Here is an 8,781-nt window from a genome sequence, read left to right on the forward strand (position 1 = left end):
AGCTTCAGGGTGCGTGGATGTCTCAGTGGGTTTAGCATGTGACTTCGGCTTCTTGATCTCATGGCCCAAGAGTTCCAGCCCACATCTGGCTCTCTGCTGTCAGCGCACAGCCTGCTTTGGATCTTCTGTTCCCCTCTCTCTGCCCCTCTCATGCTCTCTCTCTCTCAAAACCATATAAACATTTAAAAAAAATCACTAACAGCTTTTGATTTTGTAGGTTAGATCCACTGATTTTTATCATAGTTTAAATTAAGACTGAAACACTTTAAAATATTGTTTCAAACGGGGTGCCTGGGTGGCTCAGTCGGTTAAGCGTCCGACTACCGCTCGGGTCATGATCTCAGGGTTGGGGGTTCAAGGTTCAGGTCATGATCTCACGGATCGTGGGTTCAAGCCCTGTGTCGGGTTCTGTGCTGACAGCTCAAAGCCTGGACCCTGCTTTGGATTCTGTCTCTCCCTCTCTCTCTGCTCCTCCCCTCCTCACACTCTGTCTCTCTCTCAAAAATAAATAAACATTAAATTTTTTTAAATATTGTTTCATTTAAATACAACAATGATAAGCACATTTTATATTAATAAAAATAACATTTTAATGAAAAATACTATACAATTTCCACAACAAAATATAATTTTCATGAGAACTGTTGCATTACATATTGGCCTTTCTCTTTAACATAGAGTTTAAGACAGCTAGATCTACATAGCAACTTTTTCATTTAATCTGTTGTGATATTTTGTTTGCTTCAAGTATACAAAGAAAATTTAGACTCAACACATCTACTTAGGAAAAGGAGAAGGGAATATTTTAATCATCTTATCAGATAATTGCAAATAATATAATTTGATGTTACATTAAACTTTAACAAATGGCAGTTTCTTAAAGTTTAGTTGCAATTTGGAATCCAAAATCATATCAATAAACTCATATTCTGTTAAATTCCATTGGTACATCTCGTACTTAAAACCGATTTTTTTATTTTTTTTTTGTAAAATAATTAGTCATTTCATTTGGAAAATTTTACCGGGCAACATAAACTTCCCAAAGGTTTACAGACTTCTTCAAATCAAATTAATAGTCACGTGTTAGTATCACCATGGAGCTCATCAGAAAAGTTTGTTTTTCATATATTGAGAAGCTATCTGGCTCATGGTGGTAGATAAAGATTTTCCAAAATTCAAAGTGCCTCTTGATATTAAAAATATGTCATTGGCAACACACACTGCTAGTTGTTTTCCTTGAATTAGCAAGCCCTGTTTCTTCACTTTTGAGCAAATTTCTCCTTAAAACCAAATTCTGAATAGCAGCAGTCATTGTTTCTCATAAAAATGGTGTTTAATAACAATAACAAAGAGCTGGTTGAGCTCACAATTCATACAACTGTACAATTGTTTGTCTCCGCTACAAACGTCATACTGAGGTTGGGAGTAGAAGTGTTTTATACGTACTTCCCATTTTCTCACTTAAGGCAAATATCTACTAGAATTAAATTTTCTAGGACATTCTTAGGTGAAATAAATATTGTTTCCACGTGTGTGCAGCAGGGGAAAAGATTACTTTTTGTACATTTTGGCACCACTGTCTTGATTCGTGTTAAGACATCGGCTATTTTATACGCACTTTTGCTTTTGTACTATCAATACAAAGGTCTGCATTTTCAAATATTATCTCAGTATTGTTAAGAAAATGATTTTCCTGCATCAGCTGAAAAGATCTCAGTGAAATTTGAGGGCTAAAAGTCACACTATGATAACCATTGCTCTAAAAATATCAACTCAGAGCTGATGGTATTCTAAGGAATTGAAAGGAAAGTTACCATTGACTAAAGAAATTTTTGAAGTGAAAGAATACAGTATATTAATATAATGACAGATAATATGAATCTATATTAGTAATTGATTTTTATGTTATATATATACATATATATATAATAATTTTAATATTATTTGTCAAGAAATACTAAAAACCTGTGAGTGAGTCACTACTGAACTTAGAGATCCAGAGAATTTTATCAATCACTCATAGGTTTTTGTTCAGTACATAGTGGCTTTAATAAACTCATAGCCAGTTTGATAGTAAGCTATGATATTATATCACTTTGGCCAAAAGGATAGGAGAAATTCTAAAATTTCTAAAAATGTTTAGAGCAATTTCATAGGTTTTATATAAGCATAACTAAGCAGGAGTATCTATTACAATGTAGGGATTTGGGGAAATATACATATTTTTTCTCTATTGTATATAATGTTGAAAAGGGAACATCCATAGTACTGAATATAGTATAAACTAGACATACTATTGTCCTGGTGCTTAATATTGATGGATGATTATAATGAACTATTTCAGAAAGTGTTTAAATTTTAGGGATCAGACTTGTTGGCTATAAGAAGAAAATAGTAATTTACTAAATATGTAAACAGTATTTTAATGACATAAAAGCAACACAAGTAATCGAAAATAATGGGCATCATTATCAAAAATAATCGAAAATAATGGGCATCAAAGGCAGCAATTGACATCAGTGCTGTCAATAGCTATATTATATTATAAAATAAAAATAAAAATCACAACTTGGAAATATAAGACCACATCTTCTCAGAAATCAGAAATACTGAGAATAAACTTTCTTCAAAAGGCTCAGATGTTAGCCAACCTAGATTTTAAACTTGACTAACGTCTTTTTAAACAAAGAAACTTCTCTCTCAATCTATTTGCAACAAACTTCATCTAAAAGTAAATGGCGCCAATTTCTCTGTTGTGACATATATTGTTTTTACTGTATTATTCTTCTATACTTCCATGTATTTTAATTTTGTATAATAATATTTTACTTTTATTAAAAAATGATAAAACTCCAAGCAAGTACACCAAGATTTTAAAAAGTTGTTTATCCTGAACAACAGGAATTCAAAAAATGATAAGGTTCTTTAACTTTTCTGTATTTGTTTGCATTTTAATAATTAAAATGAAATTTATTAAAGTCATTAATCATATTGTTATTAAAAATAAAAAAAAAATTTCATGCATGTGATAAGCCTAGGCACACTATAAACTTTTATACTTATTAAATACTCATAACAACTCTATTCAACTGAATATATTATTATCCTTTTTCAACAGTTAGCAAACTGAGCTTGAGAGATTAATATCTCCTCTAAAATTGTGTTACAGATAAAATTAGAACATAGATATGTTTATTTTCTCTATGAGATTTGCACTTCATCTGTTCCATTGAGTAAAGGGACCAATTAATTCATTCAAAACCAAATCCAGTTGTCTGCTCTGTACAGAGCCTTAGGGTTATAAAACTATTTCTATTTGTAGCCCGTTTCCAGTAAATAGAATTTCCTTTCTCTTTTATACATGCTTAACAAGAATGAAGAAAAAAGGGTTTGGGGAAGAATATTGAGGAAGTATTTAAATATTAGCGTTGGCTGAAGTAAGTGAAAAGATCATAGGAAACATCTAGGTGTGTTTTCACTTATAATGCCTAGAAAAATCGGCCCTGGTGGTTTCTGTGTAGAAGTTAAATACCGTTTCATCTCATCTGGCATGTGTGAATGATTACGGTTAAGGAATAAGAAATTATTTTAGCTAAGGGTGCCTGAGTGGCTCAGTCAGTTAAACGACTCACTCTTGATTTCAGCTCAGGTTGTGGTCTCGTGTTAGTGAGATCGAGCCCTGGGTTGGGACTCCATGCTAACAACTTAGAACCTGCTTGGGATTCTCTCTATCCCTCTCTCTCTGCCCCTCTGTTGCTCTCTCTTTCTCTCTCTCTGAAAAATAAATTAATAAACATTTTTTTAAAAAGAAATAATTTTAGCTCAAGTCTTACTTTTTACAATGGATCTTACACCCTATGAGATCAAGCTTTTCTGCAAAAGAATCTTCTTTTTAACTTTCCCTTGGTATTCTTTTTCTACTCTTCTACTTTCTGAGCTCCTTTTCTTCCTCTGAATGGGTTTAGTCACTGTGATCTTTTGCTCCTAATAAAGGGAAGGACTGTAAGGGTAATCATAATGTTCAGAGCTTTTAAACAGAATCAAGTTTGCACCATTTTGGTTTCAGTGAGAGTTAAGCCTGAATAGGTTTTCAGTCTGTGATCCATAGTCCGTTGAGAAAAGGACATAATGTGGGAATGGTGATTAATTTCTCATAAAACATTCTCAAGTCAAGGTTTTCTTTATGGCATAAGTGAACCAAAAAAGATATAACGGCATTTTCATTTTCTTTATATGTTGTCACATTTCACTCCCACCTCTCATCAACAGAGTTCATGGTCTTCTCATCCAGAAAAAAAAAAAAAATCCTGGGGCGCCTGGTTGTCTCAGTCAGACAAGCGACCGACCCTTGAGTTTGGTTCAGCTCAGATCTCACAGCTTTGTAATATCAAGCCCTGCTTGGGGATTGTGCTGACAATGTGGAGCCTGCTTGGGATTCTCTCTTTCCCACTCTCTGCCGCTACCCTCATTCATGCTCTCTCTCTCTCTCAAAAGAAACATGTAAAAAATCCTTTTATTTAGGGGTGACCTGGGTGGCTCAGTCAGCAAAACATCTGACTGCTGCTCAGTTCATGATCTCCCGGCTTGTGGGTTTGGGCCCCACATAGGGATCTGTGCTGACAACACAGAGCCTGGAGCCAGCTTCGGATTCTGTACCTCTGTCTCTGTCTCTGCCCCTCCCCCACTCACACTCTGACTCTCCTTCAAAAAAATAAATACACATTAAAATTTTTTTTAATTTTTTTATTTAACTTGTTCAAGGTAGCAATATGTTTTGAATCTGCATTTGAAGTGTCACACATCATCTTTTAAAAAATTCTTCCAGTTTAGTAAAATATAATGGATGTATTGTGTAAGTTTAAGGTATACGATGTTTTTATTGATTCGATGCACTTACATATTAAAAAACGATTACCATTGTAGTGTTAGCTAACACTTCCATCACTTCACATAATTACCATTTCCTTTTTGTGGTGAGAACATTTAAGATCTACTCCCTTAGCAACTTCCAAGTACATAATTCGGTATTGTTAATATAATCACCATGTTGCACATTAGACCCCCAAACCGTATTCATCTTTTATAAAATTTGATTCCAGTATAGTTAACATAGAGTGTTTGTTATATTAGTTTCAGGTGTATAATACATTGATTCAACAATTCTACATGTTACTTAGTGCTCATCAAGATAAGTGTACTCTTAATTCCCTCCTCCTATTTTCCCCATCTCCCCACCCATCTCCCCTCTGGTAATTCTCTACAGTTTATTCTCTATAATTAAGAGAGTGTTTTTGGCTTGTTTCTTTTTGTTGTTGTCGTTCATTTGTTTTGTTTCTTAAATTCCACATATGAGTTTAGTATATGGTATTTATTATATGGTATTATATGATATTTATCTTTTTCTGACTTATTTCACTTAGCATTATATCTCTAGATCCATTCATATTTTTGCAAACAGCAAAATTTCTTTCTTTTTTATAGCCGAATAGTATTCCATAAGATTATATATATATATATATATATATATATATAATCTTTATCCATTCATCTACCCATATTTTCACTATTGTAAATGCTGCAATAAACATAAGGGGGATGCATCCTTTTGAATTATTGTTTTCATATTCTTTGGACAAATAATAGTATGATTACTGGATCATATGGTACTTCTATTTTTAATCTTTTGAGGAACCTCCATAGTGTTTTCCACAGTGGCTGCACCAGTTTGCATCCCTATCAACAATGTCAGCCAATGTCTTTTAACATTCTCTTTAGGTGCAGCTGTTTGGCTCAGTCTGTAACATGTCCGACTTTGGTTCAGGTCATGATCTCGCATTTTGAGAGTTGGAGTCCTGCACTGGGCTCTGTGCTGACAGGTCAGAGCCTGGAGCCTGCATCAGGTTCTGCGTGGGTCTCTCTCTGCCCCTCCCAACCTGTGCTCTCTCTGTCCCTCTCTCTCTCTTTCTCAAAAATAAGTAAACCTTAATTTTTTTTATAATTCTCTTTAAAAAATTTTTTTAACTCTATAGACTTCTAGTAGATTTTTTATAATTTTCTTTTTCATCCCAAGTCAGTAAAAGGAATGGAAGGGGAAAATATTAAAGAAAGAGAGGGTAAAAAAAGGAAAGGATACAGTAAGGAAAGTAAAGAGAAGAAAGAAGTCAGAAGACAGACCGCTAACTTTTACTCTTCATTGAACATAAGACCAGATATATGTGTTAAGTCATTTCATGTTCATATTTATAATGGTTGGAAGAATTTCTACTTTGTGATATGTTTACATAAATGTTTGTATTAAATCTTAAGTTTTATATTTTGAAAAAAAAATCAGGTTTCTCAGCATATAGCTTTCACTATTTTCAGTTAAAATACATGATTTGGTTATGCATACTATATATTAAATTAAATTATTCCAAGAGGCTATTTATCTATTTTTTATTTTCAAAATACAATCGCCTTATTACAATTTGACATCATTTTATGCTACTTCATTTTCAATGGCTCTGTTATTAGATCTTCTTACTCCTTAATGATTAATATTTTAAATAATTATAATTATGCATTATCTTCATTCTTTCATTTTCTTCTTCAAATGTTGCTTGATGTTTATGTTGCTGTTTTAGAGATAAACTGAAAGTCAGGTTTTGCCTGATATATAAAATCTTCGAGCCCTGCCTGGGAGGCTCAGCCAGTTAAGCATCTAACTCCTGATTTTGGCTCAGATCATGATCTTCCAGTTCGTGAGATAAAGTCCCATGTTGGGCTCTGTACGAAAAGTGCAGAGCCTGCATGGGACTCTCTCTTGCCCTTTCCTCTTGCCCCTTTCCCACTTGTTCTCTCTCTTTCAAAATAAATAAATAAACTTTAAGAAAAATAAAATAAAATCTTTGAGGTTATGTTTTTTTTTTTTAATTTCCATTGAAATTGGCTGTACTATCTAGATCAGTGTTTCTCAAACTTTTATATGGGAATCATATTGAATGCAGGTATGATTTCCCTGTTTGGATTGGGACTAAGTTTCTGCATGTCTAATAAGCTTCATGGTGATGGTGATTTTACTATCCTGTGGACTGCATTTTGTGTACCAAAGACTCAGACAAAAACGTGCTGTATTTGAATTCTCATATAAAAGCAATCTCTTGGGACGCCTGGGTGGCTCAGTCGGTTAAGCGTCCGACTTCGGCTCAGGTCATGATCTCACGGTCCGTGAGTTCGAGCCCCGCGTTGGGCTCTGTGCTGACAGCTCAGAGCCTGGAGCCCATTTCAGATTCTGTGTCTCCCTCTCTCTCTGCGCCCCCCCCCCCCCCCCGTTCATGCTCTGTCTCTCTCTGTCTCAAAAATAAATAAACGTTAAAAAAAATTAAAAAAAAAAGAAAAAAGAAAAGCAATCTCTTATTGTGTTTTACTCATTGTATTTTTCCTTTAGTCAATTGATTTTTAAGACAGTGTTTTTTGGTGTGTGTGTGTGTGTGTGTGTGTGTGTTCTTTTTTTTTTTTTTCATTTTGTTTTGGTTTTGGTTTTTAATATGGAACACTTCATGAATTTGCATGTCAGTCTTGCACAGGGGTCGTGGTAGTCTTCTCTGTATCATTCAAATTTTCGTATATGTACTGCTGAAGTGAGCACAAAACAGTGTTTTCAATATTTAACTGATATTGGATTTGATTTGTCTGATTATTCTTTTGATTAGCAATTTCTCTCTTTTTAATTTTTTTTTAACGTTTATTTATTTTTGAGACAGAGAGAGACAGAGCATGAATTGGAGGGGGAGGGTCAGAGAGAGAAGGAGACAGAATCAGAAGCAGGCTCCAGGTTCTGAGCTGTCAGCACAGAGCCCAACGGGGGGCTTGAACTCACAGACCGCTAGATCACGACCTGAGCCGAAGTCAGACGCTTAACCGACTGAGCCACCCAGGTGCCCCTCTTTTTAATTTTTTTAAATTCTCATAACATGTCTCAAATAAGCATGCAGCAAAAAATTACTCATTATCTAAAATTAAAATTTAACTTGTAACCTGAGTTTTATCTAACAAACATACTTTAAGCTCTTTTTTAAAAATTATTAACGTTTATTCATTTTTGAGAGACAGAGCATGACCTGTGGGAGCTGGGGGGGGGGTGGTGGCAGGGCACAGAGAAAAGGGGAGACATAAGATCCGAAGCAGGCTCTGGGCTCTGAGCTGTCAGTACACAGCCTGATGTGGGACTCCAACTCACAAACCGTGAGATCATGACCTGAGCTGAAGTCGGATGCCCAACTGACTTTTTTGGTCTCCCCTCCCTAACTCTTGCCATGATATAGTGTGTTCTTTATGTTTTAATGGCTTTAATCAGAAGTTCTATTTCATTTATTATTAAGCTGATAATATTCCTTTTCCTTATGTTTGAGTACGACATTTACTTGTCTAATGATCCATGATAATGCATTCTTAGATTTTTGAAGCTATATTGGCCAGTATACAGCATATCATTATTTTAAGTGTGCATAGGCTTTTTTTTACTTTTAATGGTGGAATTTGTATAATTTATGACTTTAGCTATATTGGCTTAAGTTTATGTCATCTTATTTTATTTTTTCTTAGCATTACTGCTTTGCCCTGACCTTATTAGGGTATTATTAGCGTAAACAGCATATTTGATTTCCTTTTATCTTTTAAGTCAATTGGCAAGGTACAAGCTTACTTAAAAGTTATAATGAACTTTAGGATTTTCCTATGTTTTCCTATTCTCAGGTAATCAGAAATAACTTTGGATTTGGCTATATTCCAAACAAGCAAGTA

At 34.3% G+C, this 8,781-nt stretch overlaps 1 non-coding gene across 1 annotated transcript; it reads right to left on the reverse strand.

The window, feature by feature from the left end:
* Positions 1-7,520: 7,520 nt before the first annotated feature.
* On the reverse strand, positions 7,521-7,627 carry LOC123577577. The gene has a single exon (XR_006701935.1). It is a non-coding gene; the product is annotated as a U6 spliceosomal RNA (small nuclear RNA).
* Between the last annotated feature and the right edge of the window lie 1,154 nt (positions 7,628-8,781).

Source organism: Leopardus geoffroyi, chromosome D2 (assembly GCF_018350155.1).
Source record: "Leopardus geoffroyi isolate Oge1 chromosome D2, O.geoffroyi_Oge1_pat1.0, whole genome shotgun sequence".
In the NCBI taxonomy this organism is placed as follows: domain Eukaryota; kingdom Metazoa; phylum Chordata; class Mammalia; order Carnivora; family Felidae; genus Leopardus; species Leopardus geoffroyi.